The sequence below is a fragment of the Mauremys reevesii genome, linkage group 14, assembly GCF_016161935.1.
Source record: "Mauremys reevesii isolate NIE-2019 linkage group 14, ASM1616193v1, whole genome shotgun sequence".
Classification (NCBI taxonomy): domain Eukaryota; kingdom Metazoa; phylum Chordata; order Testudines; family Geoemydidae; genus Mauremys; species Mauremys reevesii.
The window spans coordinates 29,049,583-29,063,860 of record NC_052636.1 but is presented as its reverse complement, the minus strand read 5'-3'; the positions used below and the strand labels follow the sequence as shown (position 1 = coordinate 29,063,860).

General features: G+C 49.6%; 1 pseudogene; it reads right to left on the bottom strand.

The window, feature by feature from the left end:
- LOC120381574 overlaps positions 1-14,278 on the bottom strand; it is a 158,454-nt pseudogene that overhangs the window by 25,743 nt on the left and 118,433 nt on the right.

Genomic DNA, 14,278 nt, shown 5'->3' with positions numbered 1-14,278 from the left:
TGCACTGAGGCGCTTAGCTTCTGCCCTGCCTTCCTCAGCTCGACTTTCCTCTTTTGCCCCATTCCTGCCTCACTTCCTCCTTTGGCAAGTCACGCAGAGGAGGCCAGCAGGAGGAGCCGGCCTCCACCGGCCAACCTCCAACAGCAGAGGAGGCCAAGCCACAAGCCTCCAAAAGGTAACACGCCGCACTCCTCTAGGTTCTCCAGCCTGATGCCAAGGTGCTTTCTCCACTGCTGTCAGCACCCTCTGTCATGCAGGGGTTGGAGTTATCCCATGGACAGGCCAATAGGAGAAGGAGGAGACCTTCCTGAACAGCAAGGGGATCTGGGAAAAGGAAGCCAGCATATTTCTGCCTGGTTTTGAACCAGGGACCTTTTGCATGTTAGGCAAATGTGATAACCACTACACTAGAGAAACTCCATCTGCTTGGCTCTTGCTCACCCTGGCACAGACCGATGGACAAACCTGGAGAAAGTGGTGGCAGCCCTTCGATGGGTCAGCTGGCAGAGCAGAGGACTGGAGCGGGCACTCAGGAAGTCGTCCTTATGTCACCCTTGTGACTCCAGCTTGAGGGAGAGCTACTTTTTCTTCCCCTTGCTGACAAAGAGCAAGAGAAGAATGAAAGGTCAGGTGGGCCAGCTCGGTGCAGAAGCCCATGCTGTCTTTTCCTGCTGCATAGCCTGAAATGAGGGACTCATGGCAGTTAAAGGAACTGCTGCACTTTCAGAAAACATCCCACCCGTGCACAAAGGGGGATAGAAGAGCCTGTTAGTCTAGCACGCTCCCAACTGAACTACTTCAGCAGCTGCTCGGTTTCTTTTTGGCCTCCTGCTTTTCTGTCTGGGATGTTGTTGTCAGCTGTGGCACAGAAAAAGGACGTCATTGCGAGCGGCCCATGAAGACAAGATTCACTTTTGCCTTCCTTGCTCGGCTTTACTTGCTTCCTCACCCTATTCCTGCCTTAGTTCCTGGGTTACCTGAAGGCGATGGGGGGCCAGCAGTACCAGGAGGAAGTTGGGCAGCTAGACCCTGGTGACAAAAGTCCTGCCGCCACTTGCCACCTCACTCTCTTATCCCAGCGTCACATATTGGCCACCAGGGACTTGGGGCCCAGCAGCGCAATGGAAGGCAGTGGACAGAGCCACCCTCACCTTGAAGCTCCGGCTCATTAAACCACATCTTCAGTCGCTGATGGCCAATGAGAGACCGACATCGCTTGCTATTTTAGCACTTGGAAATGCCATTGGTCAGTCATTGGATCTCTGTAATGCTGTTACAGAACAAATGAACACAGAATCTCAGTGTGACATTCTATACCTTTGGGGGAGCGGCTGTAACCCCCATAATCCTCATTTTCATATCATTGTGATCTTACATATAGAGCATGACTTGTAAGGTATCAGGGAAAGGATATGATCTGCTGAAAGTCATTTCTCTACCCATAGATGTAGACCATTCATGCATAGGAAGTTATGAGAATTGTGCAGTGTGGTTGTCACTGTGCTGTAAGGTGGGGGAGTCAGCCAAATATTAGCTCCCCAGTGGCAACAGCAAGGAAAGTAACCAACACCCGGACAGGGTGTCAAACAACCCATCGACAGCCATTGCCCAGCAAGGGAGCTACAATGCAATGACTCACCTGCATGAGGACACCCCAGGGGAATTGCTCAGACTTGCTTGGAGAGACGCAGTGATGCTCACCTGACTCTGAAGGGGGGTACGGGGGGGCAAAGCCATGAGGGAAGAAAGGACATGATAAAAGGAGAGACATTTGCCAGGCTTTATCTCTCTCTGCCACCTGCGTCTACAGACACCCCCACACCAAGCAACTGAAGTGCTGATGAAAGGGGAGAGCCTGGCTGAAAAGCCCCCAGCCAGCCTGTGGTGAGAAGCATCTGAGTTTGTAAGGGTACTGAAAGGGTTAAGATCAGCTTAGTATTAAAAGCAATGAGGAGTCCGGTGGCACCTTAAGGACTAACAGATTTATTTGGGCATAAGCGTTCGTGGGTAAAAAGCCCACTTCTTCAGATGCATGGAGTGAAAATTGCAGATAGAGGCATAAATATAGATTGGAACACGAAGTGACGGGAGTTACCGTACAAGGGGAGAACCAGTGTTGAAGGCTAATTCAGTCAGGGTGGATGTGGTCCTCTCCCCAAAATTGATGGGGAGGTGTCAATACCAAGAGAGGGAAAATTGCTTTTGTCCTGAGCCAGCTACTCCCAGTCCTTATTCAAGGTCAAATTAATGGTGTTAAGTTTGCAAATCAATTGTAACTCTGCAATTTCTCTTTGAAGTCTGTTTTTGAAGTTTTTTTGAATGGCTACTTTGAATTGTTGGGTGTGAATGTGTAAACGTGCTATTGACTATACAAGTCCCATATGGTCTCGTGATCTGGATTCCTGGTTTTCACCCAGGTGGCCGGGGTTCAGTTCCCAGTGTGGGAACAATGGAGAGCTTTCACTCAGAGGGGAGGCAGGAAATGAAAGGAATAGGAAGGGATCCTGCCAGCAGGGGAGTTGGACAGTGTTGGGAGGGGACCCCAGAAGTGGGGGTGGGGCAGTGGTCTGGGGGGGGATGAGGGAAGGATCCCAGCTCTGTGGGAAGTCGACATTCTGGAGAGCACAGGCCTGGCATGGGGGGTGGGAAGAGTGAGTGTGTCCCTCTAAACTCACCACCGGCAGACTAGGCAGGCTTGGAAGAATTACGTATTTGTTGGTAAATGTCAATTTCTGTGTAAACACAGAACCCAATGGCAAAATCTTTCCATCGATAATAATCAAAACTAACAGATGGGCAGAGTAAGAAACATGTTGCTTGAGAACTTATCCTGTTCTAATCCTCTAGGGTTCCCTTTTGCCTTAGGCACCACCACATGGGCATTTCATATCCCTCCTCATTTTCACACAGACCCACAATTTCCTTTGCACAGATCCATGAACAGCAAAACCTCCCTGTGTCTATTGTCTGAGCCAGGGCATTCGATTCCACTGAAACCTTCTCTCCTGCAATGGCAATGGTCAGACAGAGGGAATGCGTCCACCTTCCCTCTGGCAATGAGATATTCACTCTCCTCTTCTTGCTGCTGTTGTTATTCCATGAGTCATCAAGGATGGAATAAAAAGCTGAGTTTACTCCAGGGTGAGGAAAGAACGGAGCCACCAACGCCCTCAAAAATCTCAGTGCCCAGAGAAAACCTGCCTCTGTTATTGGAATCACAGAGGTGCTGGCAATACAACCGGAAAAGGGACTGTCTGAATTGCCAAGGCAGGGAATGAACAATCAACAGCAACATCATTAACCACAAACACACACTAATCATGCTCCAGCCAGTAGGGAAATGGGCAGGAATTCTTGCTGTTCAGCCATGGCCACACGTACAGAGCTGCACAGCAGTGAGTGTGCTGGGGAAGCTGGTCTGAGCAAACAATTTGTAATGACCCTTCAGTGAGAACAGAACCAGAGTGTAGAAAGGCCCCTGTGTTAAGTGGTTGTGGCTGAGGCCTTAGGTAGCTGGGCTAGAAAACCATGGGTGTCTTTCTGTGAAGGTTTGATCCTTGCCAGCTAGGCAAGGCTGGTGTGTGGTGTCTCCATGGCTGTACTTTCAGCGTCTGATCACAACAGTGCCATAGGGAGCCAAGCCTAGACATATTCAGAGGCTAAGGCCAGGTCAATGTTTCAAACAGTGAGGCTATGCTGCTGCAGCTCAGTAATGGAGATGCTCTATGCCAGGGTTTCTCAAACGTCCTTTCACTGCAACCTCCTTCTGCCAAAATAACTTAATACATAGCCCTGGAAAGAGGGACCAAGCCCCCCCACTTGGTGGGGGGGAGAGTGCCAAAGACTGAGCCCCGGTGGGGGGAGGGCAAAACCAAAACCTGAGGGATTCAGCCCGGGGGGGGGCTCAGACTTTTGGCTTCAGCCCCAGGACCCAACAAGTCTAATGCCAGCCCTGGTGACCCCATTAAAACAGGGTCACGACCCACTTTACAGTCCTGACCCACAGCTTGAGAACCACTGCTCCATGCTGAGGGGGAGTTTTCCTGTTGGTATAGTCAATCCACTTCCCCAGGAGGTGGCAGCTCTGTCATAGGGAGAAGCTATATCAGTGGGTGTGCAAGCTGTGGTGTTTACCACATTTAAGAAGTTTAATCAAACCCCATTTTTAAAACCACCTGTGGTCTGGGAATGGCAAAGGAGCTCGATGAAGCAGGGTCTGTCCTTCAAAGTCCTGGAGACCACGATTCCATATTCCTGTTGTAATGGGGGTATAGCTCAGTGGTAGAGTGTTTGATTGCAGATCAAGTGGTCCTTTGTTCAAACCCAGGTGCCCTCTTGAAAAAAAATTTCATTTCCATTCTCCATTATGTTCAGGAGCTCCACCATACGAGGATGCTTGAAATGAATGTGAACACTCAACATTTTGCTGTCCAAATGCATAAAAACCTAGCAAACCTGTCCATCAGCTGAAATCAGTTCCAATCCTCTAAGTGTCTAGTTTATGTTTTCATCAATTAAACAAAGGTATCATTCCCTGAAGCAGAGCACAAGTTTGAAATACAGGCAGCATAGAGCCAATATTCATAATGTCAACTACAAAAAAATGATACACATCTAGAAAAAGCATCATTATATTCAGCCAATCAGAACCTCTCCATAGACCCCTTACACGACCACTTCCCTGTAATATTGGCTGCAAATATAGAACAGTGGTCACAATGGTCATCTATACAGTTACAGGTTATGTCAATAACATCACAGGAGGTGACACAGCATCTGTGAGTCTGATACTGGAATACTGCCTCCAGTTTTGGTGTCCTCATTTGAAAAAGATGTTGTGAAATTGGAGCTGGGGCAGCAAAGAGCCACCTAATGTTCTGAGGACTGGAAAAAATACCTTCTAGTGAGCTATTGAAAGAGCTCAACCTGATTAGCTTATCAAAAGAAGATTGAAAGGTGACTTAATTGAAATGCCTTAATGGAGAGAAAAGATTGGGTATTTAAGGGCTCTTTAATCTAGCAAAGAAAGGCATAAGAAGACCCAATGGCTGGAAGGTGAAGAAACACAAATTCATATTACAACTAAGGCACAAAAATTCAAACAGCGAGGATGATTCACCACAAGAACAAGCTACCAAGGAAAGTGGTGGATTCTCCATCTCCTGATGTCATTTAATGAAGACTAGATGCCTTTCTGGAATGTGTTTGCCTCAAAAGTAGGTATTGTGTCCTACAGGAGGCCTGTGATATGCAGAGGGTCAGATTAGATGCTCTAATGGTCTCTTCTGGCCATAAAGTCGACTCATTTCTGAAAAACTGAGTGTAGCATTGGGAGCAGTGTCTGATGTTTCCCTGTCTAGCCAGCTTGCTGCCTAGAACGAACGCTCCTTGAGTGGGGTGATCCACAGGGAGTAGCTCAAACCTGCAAAGTGCCTAGGCAGGGGCAGGACATTGGCACAGCAAGGGAGGGGTGTGGCAGTGACATCACAAAGGCCTTTTGCAGGACCTCAGACTATTGGTCAGAGGTGGTGGGGAGGTGGTGACCTCACAGAGAGATGCTGACATCAGCCAGGGGCGAGGGGCCAGGGAAACCTCAGAGACCCCTGTGGCTTTGCTTCAGCAAGTCTCCTTCTCCAGGTCTCTCTTTGAGGACTGAGAGAGTATTCGGGTTCACGGACGTGAGCGCCAGGAGGAACCTCTTGAGTTTTCTCCTTCCCTTTTAGTGATTTTACTAGAAAACAGCCGTCCCTGTTTAGAAGGTAAGAGCCTCCTGGAGGTTTGAAACCTGTTCAGTCTGATCCATCTGGTGACAGTTGAATTCTAGGCATGGAAGACACGAGCTTAAGGAGGCAGAACTTTATTCTGCACCTGGGATTTTGTCCCTTAGAATCACTGGGGACATTAGGGTTTGTTCTTTTTGCTTCCCATCTTCCTCCCTCCTCTTTTTCTCTTGCTTCCTTTGTCCTTTTACCTGTTCCCCTCCCAACACCAGGAGGGTGTGTGTGTGTGTGTGTGTGTTGCGGGGGAGTGCTCTGCAGCTCCCACTGTGGGAGGTCCACCCAAAAATATGGGGCTGAAATAGTGCTCGGGCAGTGATCCCCATCTATGACCTGGGCCATCCTTTGGGCTCTCTGGTGAGAACCCTCAGCCTCCCGTCCTCAGTCTCTATCCCTGATTGGCTGAGCAGGGGGTTATTGACAGGGACGAGACTCAGGTCCTTGTTGTTCTCTTTTAAGAGCAATGAAATAAGTCAGAACCAGTTCTATGTTTGATGAATTTTGCTGCTTCTCTGCATTAATGGTCTCTGAGGAGAACTGCAATGTTAGAGAGAATCGTGAACTGCTCAAATACTTGCTGAATAATTACTATCACTGTTGTTGGTCTGGAGCTCATCAGAGCACTTTATTCAGGTCATTCACTGTCTGAAATTCAAGATCCGATGGTAAGTTTGAAAATCAGGGCTCTTGGGTTCTATTCCCAACTCCGCCACTGGCTGGGTGTGTGACCTAAGACAAGTCAATTCTCCTTTCTCAGCCTTAGCTTCTCCTCTTTCGAGTAGGGATAATAATGATCTGCTCATACCTACCTCACGGTGCGTGGAGGCAGGGTCGGCTCTAGGTTTTTGCCGTTCCAAGCAAAAAAATGTTGGCTGCCCCCACCTCAGCCCTGGGGTCCCCGCCAGAGGAGCCTGCTGAGCCCTGGGCTTCCCACCCCCACAGCCCCTGCCACCCCAGCCCTGGGCTCCCCCGCCCCGACACCCTGTGCCAACAACATAGGTTTGTTCCCAGTCCGCCCAGGCTGAGCTGCTCCCGTTTATATTCCGTCTCCAGTCGGCACATGCCCAGAGAGGGTGAGGGGGTGTGGCCTCTTCAGCCCACATGGCGCAGTTAACCCTAGCAGTGCCAGGTCAGGGTGGATGCACCTCATCACAGACAGCATTTCCCAAATGTTGGGATTAGCTAGGAGATCTCTTCAGGAGTAACCTCCTGTAGGGACTGGGTCACAAATACCTTGGGAACCAAATACCTGGGCATTTTCCTAGTTCTGAATCACTTGCTGTGGAATTCTATCCCTGGATCATCTGAGACAATATTGACCTAAACAACTGAACTACCCTGTGCACTTACTTCGGTCAGTTGCACCCATTTGGGGTCTGCTGCTGTTCACCTTTTCAGAGTGGAGATTTAAACATACGACTGTTTCTTTGATAATATGTCCAACAGCTTGGAGTATTCTCTCCTGTTGACTGAACTGCATTTGAATTTTCTTCATGTCATCATGCAGGAATAGGGGGAAAAACAAACCTGAAGTAAAAAAATGGTAATTTGTCTGAAATTTCCCAAAAAATCTGAGCTGCATTCTGTCAAACAAAACTAACATGCAGTTATATGACCAAGGAGCCTTCATGAAAGATAGAAAACCCATATCACAGAGAGGTAGAAGACACTTTCATTTTAATTTAAAAGTGAAATTCCAGACTAGGTTACATCTGATGTCTCAGAATCAGGATGAGAGATTCTCCCATGATCCACTGAAACCTGCTTCACCCAGCGCTTTCTCATGCATCCGACGAAGTGGGTATTCACCCACGAAAGCTCATGCTCCAAAAGTCTGATAGTCTATAAGGTGCCACAGGATTCTTTGCTGCTTTTACAGATCCAGACTAACACGGCTACCCTCTGATACGTCTCTCATTAGTGTTATTTACAGGAGTTTTAGCACCTTCATAATGGGAGAAAAACAGCCGACCTTCCCAGAAGCAGCTTTGCCATTGAGGGAAAAGGGATTTGAACGGTGCTTGGGATCCATTTGAAATCCCCTTCCAAGTCTGACACTTTCATCTCCTGCCAGACTGACTCTGATTTAGGATCAAAGACGTGTACAAGCACCATTCCCAAGCATGGACAGCCAAGAACATGACCCCACCAGACACGTTGGGAAGCGAAGGAATACGAAGGGGTGAACTGTGCATGGCTCAGGCACAAGGTAACAGTTCTGGGGTGATGGGGAAGGATGGAATGTCTGAGTCGCCCCATCTCCTTCCAGTGTCACAGAGCCTAAAATGACCCTTATTTCCCTGACACTGCTCCAGCTCTTCATCATATTTAAATATATTTTAAATGAGAAAAAAGTCAACAAAATAACTGCTGTTCTGCACAACCCAGGGTAATGTGAGAACAACTGGGAATGAGACAATCTGTCCTCAAAGAGGAACTTGACGTCTCTAACAATAACTTTGCACTGGGAGGAGGAGTACAAATGTGAATCTCCAGGTTTGTTTAGACAAGGAAAGGTGACGGTGATTAGGTCAGATCAGGAGGAAATGTGCTAGATAACCCCACTGACTATCCATAGCCCATGTCTTTACTGCAAGAATAGCTGTCTTATTACATCAGGAAAGTGAACTCAAGCTAGCTAACTCCATGGCAACCACAGTGATGAGACCCACGTAGATTTTATCTCAATGTAGCTGGTTGAAGACACCCCCCATCTCCCCCACCTGGGGTGATGACATTCCTGGTAGAAAGGACACACACTCCCATGACTCGCAGGACAATGGAGTTGATACAAAGGACCACAGGATCCACCCCAAAGACGGGCGAGCTCCAAAATTGGGCAACTCATGTGTGGGAGCTGAGGAACTACAGTGTGCAAAAGATGCAAACAGCGTTAACACTCACTGCCTGGGAACTGTCAAAAGAATTAAAGAAAAAATCTTCTGACAGCTCTAGAGAAGGTTTTTATGAAGTTTATCTCCTTTACGGATTCTCTGATGTTTAGAAAGGCCTGAACTATGAGTGAAGCTTTTCCCACACTCGCAGCATTCATATGGTCTCTCTCCGGTGTGGACTCTGTAATGTGTAACAAGGGTTGCGCTCCGAGAGAAGCTTTTCCCGCACTCACTGCATTCATAGGGTTTCTCTCCTGTGTGGACTCTCTGGTGAGAGGTAAGAGAGAAGAGGTGAGTGAAACTTTTCCCGCACTCACTGCATTCATAGGGTCTCTCTCCTGTGTGGATCCTCTGATGCATAGTAAGGTTTGAGCTCCGAGAGAAGCTTTTTCCACACTCGCAACATTCATAGGGTTTCTCTCCCGTGTGGACTCTCTGGTGAGAGATAAGGGAGGAGAAGTGACTGAAACTTTTCCCGCACTCACTGCATGCATAGGGTCTCTCTCCTGTGTGGATCCTCTGATGCATAGTAAGGTTTGAGCTCCGAGAGAAGCTTTTTCCACACTCGCAACATTCGTAGGGTCGCTCTCCCGTGTGCGTTGTCTGATGAGAGATAAGGGCTGATCTCTGAGTGAAGCTTTTCCCGCACTTGCAGCATTTGTAGGGTCGCTCTTCTGTGTGGATTCTCTGATGAGAGTTAAGGGTATATCTCTGAGTGAAGCTTTTCCCGCACTCACTGCATTCATAAGGTCTTTCTCCTCTGTGTATTCGCTGATGCCTACTAAGGGCTGAGGTACGATTGAAGCTTTTCCCACACTCACAGCATTTGTAGGGTCTCTCTTTCGTATGGATTATCTCATGTCGAATAAGGGCTGAGCGGTAGTGGAAGTTTTTCCCACACTCACTACACGTAGTCTCTCGCTTTTCCGTGAGGATTTTCTCCTGGGACATAGTTTCCTTGAGGTCCCTGTGAGTTCCCTGACAATCCATGGGTTCATCCACTCTCTCCTCTGAGTGGTTTCCCTGCTCTCTCTCTGGTCTGGGGTAACTTTCACCAGCTTTTCCCTGCTCATGGGGGCTGGACACGCTCCCTTTGGCTCTTCGCAGTAATTCCCCATGCGCTTCGGCGAGCTCAGCATCTTCCTGGTGAGGATTCTGCTCTCGCTCTCCTCACCACCCCATCACCTGCTAGAAGAGAGGAGAAATCTCAGAACTGGGGATGGAAAGGCAGAGAACAAACCCAAGTAAGTGCTGGAGAGACAGAAAATAAAAATCAGGGACTGAACTCCCTAACTCTTCCCACAGGGGACAGTGGAGGGATCAATTCTGCTCCCCACCCAGGACCGGCCTTTAGGGGCCGACGGGTGCCCCACCCAAGGGGTGCCGGGCGCAGGGTTTGGATTCCCACCTGACCTGCTGCCGAGAGGCTCGCTGGGCTGATGAACGCGGCACAGGGAGGCAGATAAGCAGCTGCGTGGGGGAGTGGGATAGACCTGAGCTGCAGGGGGAAATTGGACGACCAGCCGTCAGAGTCAGGTGACTGCTCCGGAGCAGAGGGGCCCTCTCCGCCCTGCTCCACGGGTGCAGCTGCTGCTGTTCCTGTCCCCCCATCCCCTGTTCACCCCGGAGTCGCCCGTCCACCCCGACTGGGAGCATCCTCCTGACTGCTCTGCAGGGGGGAGGTGCTGATTGATGGGGGGCGTGATCCCCTCCCCCCAACCCAGGTACCCGATTTCCACTGAGCCAGGGTGACGGGACAGGGGGAATCTGCGTGTGCTGCTGCCTCTCTGGGGCCAGAGCTGCCGGCAGCTGCTTGTGTCTGAACAAGCCTAGTTCAGGCTCCTGACTCTGAGAACTTTCTTAAAGAGACAGCGTGCTCACTCACTCAGGCACATACTACCTTCACACACACACCAGGGCTCCCTGCATCCAGGTCACTTCCCCACCTGGGCTGTGCTGAGACATCAGGAGCAGCTGATCTCCTGCCCTCCCCTTACACAGCCTGCAGGGAAAGTGACCTGGGTGCAGGAAGCCCTGACATCGCTCCTTGCTCTCTCCCAGCCCCACAGGACTGTGTGGGGCGGGGCAGCAGCAGTCCAGTGGGGGAGCGAGCAGCAATGCCAGCTGCTTTGTGCATCTTGGTCAGGTTCCCCACTTGGGTGCAGGAGGAGGATGCCGGGGTTAGAGGCAAAGGGGGCACAGTGCAGGGGTTGAGGGACAGGAGAGTGGTGCAGGGCGTAGCAGTGAAGGGGTGCATAGAACCATAAAATATCAGGGTTGGAAGGGACCTCAGGATGTATCTAGTCCACCCTCCTGCTCAAAGTAGGACCAATTCCCAACTAAATCATCCCCAGCCAGGGCTTTGTCAAGCCTGACCTTAAAAACCTCTAAGGAAGGAGACTCCACCTCCCTAGGGAACCCATTCCAGTGCTTCACCACCCTCCTAGTGAAATAGTTTTTCCTAGTATCCAACCTAGTCCTACCCCACGGCAACTTGAGGTCATTACTCCTTGTTCTGTCATCTGCTACCACTGAGAACAGTCTAGATCCATCCTCTTTGGAACGCTCCTTCAGCAGTTGAAAGCAGTGATCAAATCCCCCCTCAGTCTTCTCTTCTGCAGACTAAACAAGCCCAGTTCCCTCAGCCTCTCCTCATAAGTCATGTGCTCCAGCCCACTAATCATTTTTTGTTGCCCTCTGCAGGACTCTTTCCAATTTTTCCACATCCTTCTTGTAGTGTGGGGCCCAAAACTGGACACAGTACTCCAGATGAGGCTTCACCAATGTTGAATAGAGGGGAACGATCACGTCTCTCGATCCGCTGGCAATGCCTCTATTTATACAGCCCAAAATGCCGTTAGCCTTCTTGGCAACAAGGGCACACTGTTGACTCAGCCAGCTTCTCATCCACTGTAACCCCTAGGTCCTTTTCTGCAGAACTGCTTCCTAGCCATTCGGTCCCTAGTCTGTAACAGTGCATGGGATTCTTCTGCCCTAAGTGCTGGACTCTGCACTTGTCCTTGTTGAACCTCATCAGGTTTCTTTTGGCCCAATCCTCTAATTTGTCTAGGTCCCTCTGTATCCTATCCCTACCCTCCAGCGTATCTACCACTCTTCCCAGTTTAGTGTCATCTGCAAACTTGCTGAGAGTGCAGTCCACGCCATCCTCCAGATCATTAATGATTGTGGCACAGGAGTGGAGTGCAAGGGCTGGGGTGAAGGGGGCACAGGGCTGGGGTTAGGGGCTCAGGAGAGGGCAGGTGTTGTGGTGCACGAGGGGGGCAGAGGTTAGGAATGAATGGGTGTAGAGATTAGGGGTGCAGGGGGGGGAGCAGGCATTTGGGGCAAAGGGACACAGTGCAGAGGTTGGGGGAGGGAACGTGGGTTGCCTAGGAGCCCATGGGAGCCAGGGGCACCAAAATGCAAGTTCGCCCCAGGTGCCATTTCCCCAAGGCCGGCCCTGCCCACATCCCATCCAAACACTCAGTAGGAAGGGAGGGAGCTCCAGCCGAGGTGTCAATCATCATCTGTAGGAAGCCAGGAGTGAGATCTGCTGGGGACTGTCCTGAGCTCACAGGGTCTGTGTGGGAATCCCAGCGGGTTCTCTCAGGCACTTACAGTTCTTGGGTTGGTTTGATGGTTCCTCACCTGTGCAGGGACTTCCCAGGATCTCGCTTTCCACTGAACCAGGGAGATCCAGGACCCACGGCTCTTCCCCTCCTTCCAGCTGGAAGATCACAGAGGGTTGGGAAACTGGAAACCCTGCTCAAGGGAAAGAAAAAGGAGATCCAGGGAATTCATAGGCCATCTATTATCATAAAAAACATTCTATTAGTTTAACCCCAGTCCATTTTAAACAATAAAATCGCAGGGCCAGCTCCCCAGGTACTCAAAGGTGCAGAACACTCTGCTTAGGAGGGATTTAACTATCCCCATCTTTGCTGGGAACACACACAGCCAGACACTCATTATCAAAGAGGCTCCTAAAAAACAGAGACTGGAACTGCATTTCCCAGAAAGTGAACACTCTAGACAGAGGGCAAGTCTCCCTGGCACTGCTTCTTGCTGACAGACAGGTCCAGAGCCAAAGAGAGAGTCCAGGCGAAGCTGGGAACAGGAAGCATGGGCTGGGGGGTTTCAGTGGAGTAAGGACCAGGAAGGGCAGGGATATCACTGAAGGCAGGATCTCAGCAGCATTAGATGTCAGGAAAGCACATCCTGCGGCATTAGGGAACCTAGCGAGTCAGGTATAAAGGGAGGGAGCATAAAAAACACTGTGTGTGGAGAAAGCTGGCAAATTAGATGGTGTAGTTCAAGAGCCACAGACCAATTCTTCTGCCAAAGGAGAATGTGAAAAATAAGAATCAGGCCATGTGACTTCAGGAGGGACAAATTCGAAGATCCAAAGAACATGCAGAGAAGAGAGACGGCGGCTCTTGCAGGTGGGGATGGAAAAGGAAGAGTCTCCGTGGTTCATGGAGCCAATTAGTTTGTTTTATCATTCACTGATCATTGTTATGGTGATCTCATATGTTATTTCAGATGTAGTCACTGTGTACGCAATAGATTTAAGTTGTAGGTATAGACAGAAGTAAGACAGGTAGAGCCCTGCATAGATACAAAATTTATATCCGCATCCGATCTGCGATCCGCAAAAATGGCCCATGGATATCTGCAGATTTTCAGGGCTCTAGGAACAAAATTTGTACCTGCAGCCGATCCACAAAAGAGGTCCGAATTCTCCACCAGGAGACGTGATCAAAGCAAAGGGCTAAGGCAATGAATCCTAAAATCTTCTAATATAGGCTGGAAGGGACCTCAAGAAGTCATCTACTCCATTCCCATCGCCCTGCGGCAGGATCAGGTGTAAATATGCCAGAAGTTTGTCTGACCTGTTCTTAAAACCCTCCTGGGACAAGAATTCCACAACCTCTCTTTGTAATCCATTCCAGCACTTCCCTATCCTTATCGTTGGAAAGGTTTTGGTGTTACCCACCCTCAACCTCCCTTGCAGCAGATCAAGCCAATTACTTCTCCTCCTACCTTCAGTGGACGTGACGAACAATTAATCACTGCTCTCTTATAACCACCCTTGACATATTTGAAGACTGTTCTCAGTTCCTCACTCACTCTTTTCTCAAAATTAAACATGCCCAGTTCTTTCAACCTTCCCTCATAAGTCATGTTCGAGGACCAGGAGGGCGCTTTTTCCTTCTGAATGGAGATGCGCAAGGTGAGGTCAGAGAAAAGGATGTTGGAGTAACTGAGACAGGAGAGGATGACTAAGAGCTCTAGCTGCGCGGATGGATATGAAAGGCCAATTGTTAAGGATGTTACGCAAAGAGAAAATGCCAGGTGTAGGCACAGCCTGGATAGGAGGCCCCAGAGGGAGCTCCGTGTGCACAGTTATGGGCCTGAGTGACAGGCAGCACAATGGTGCTGTCTGCGGCGGTAGAGAAAGAAGGTGGGGGGAGGGCTTGGGGGAATATTAAGAGCTTTGCTTCAGCTGTTGATCTTTAGCTGATGGCTGGACATCAGCAAGGAGATGAGAGAGAGAGAAGGGCAGAGATTTCAGTTGCGACAGAAGGAGACAGGCCAGGAGCAGAG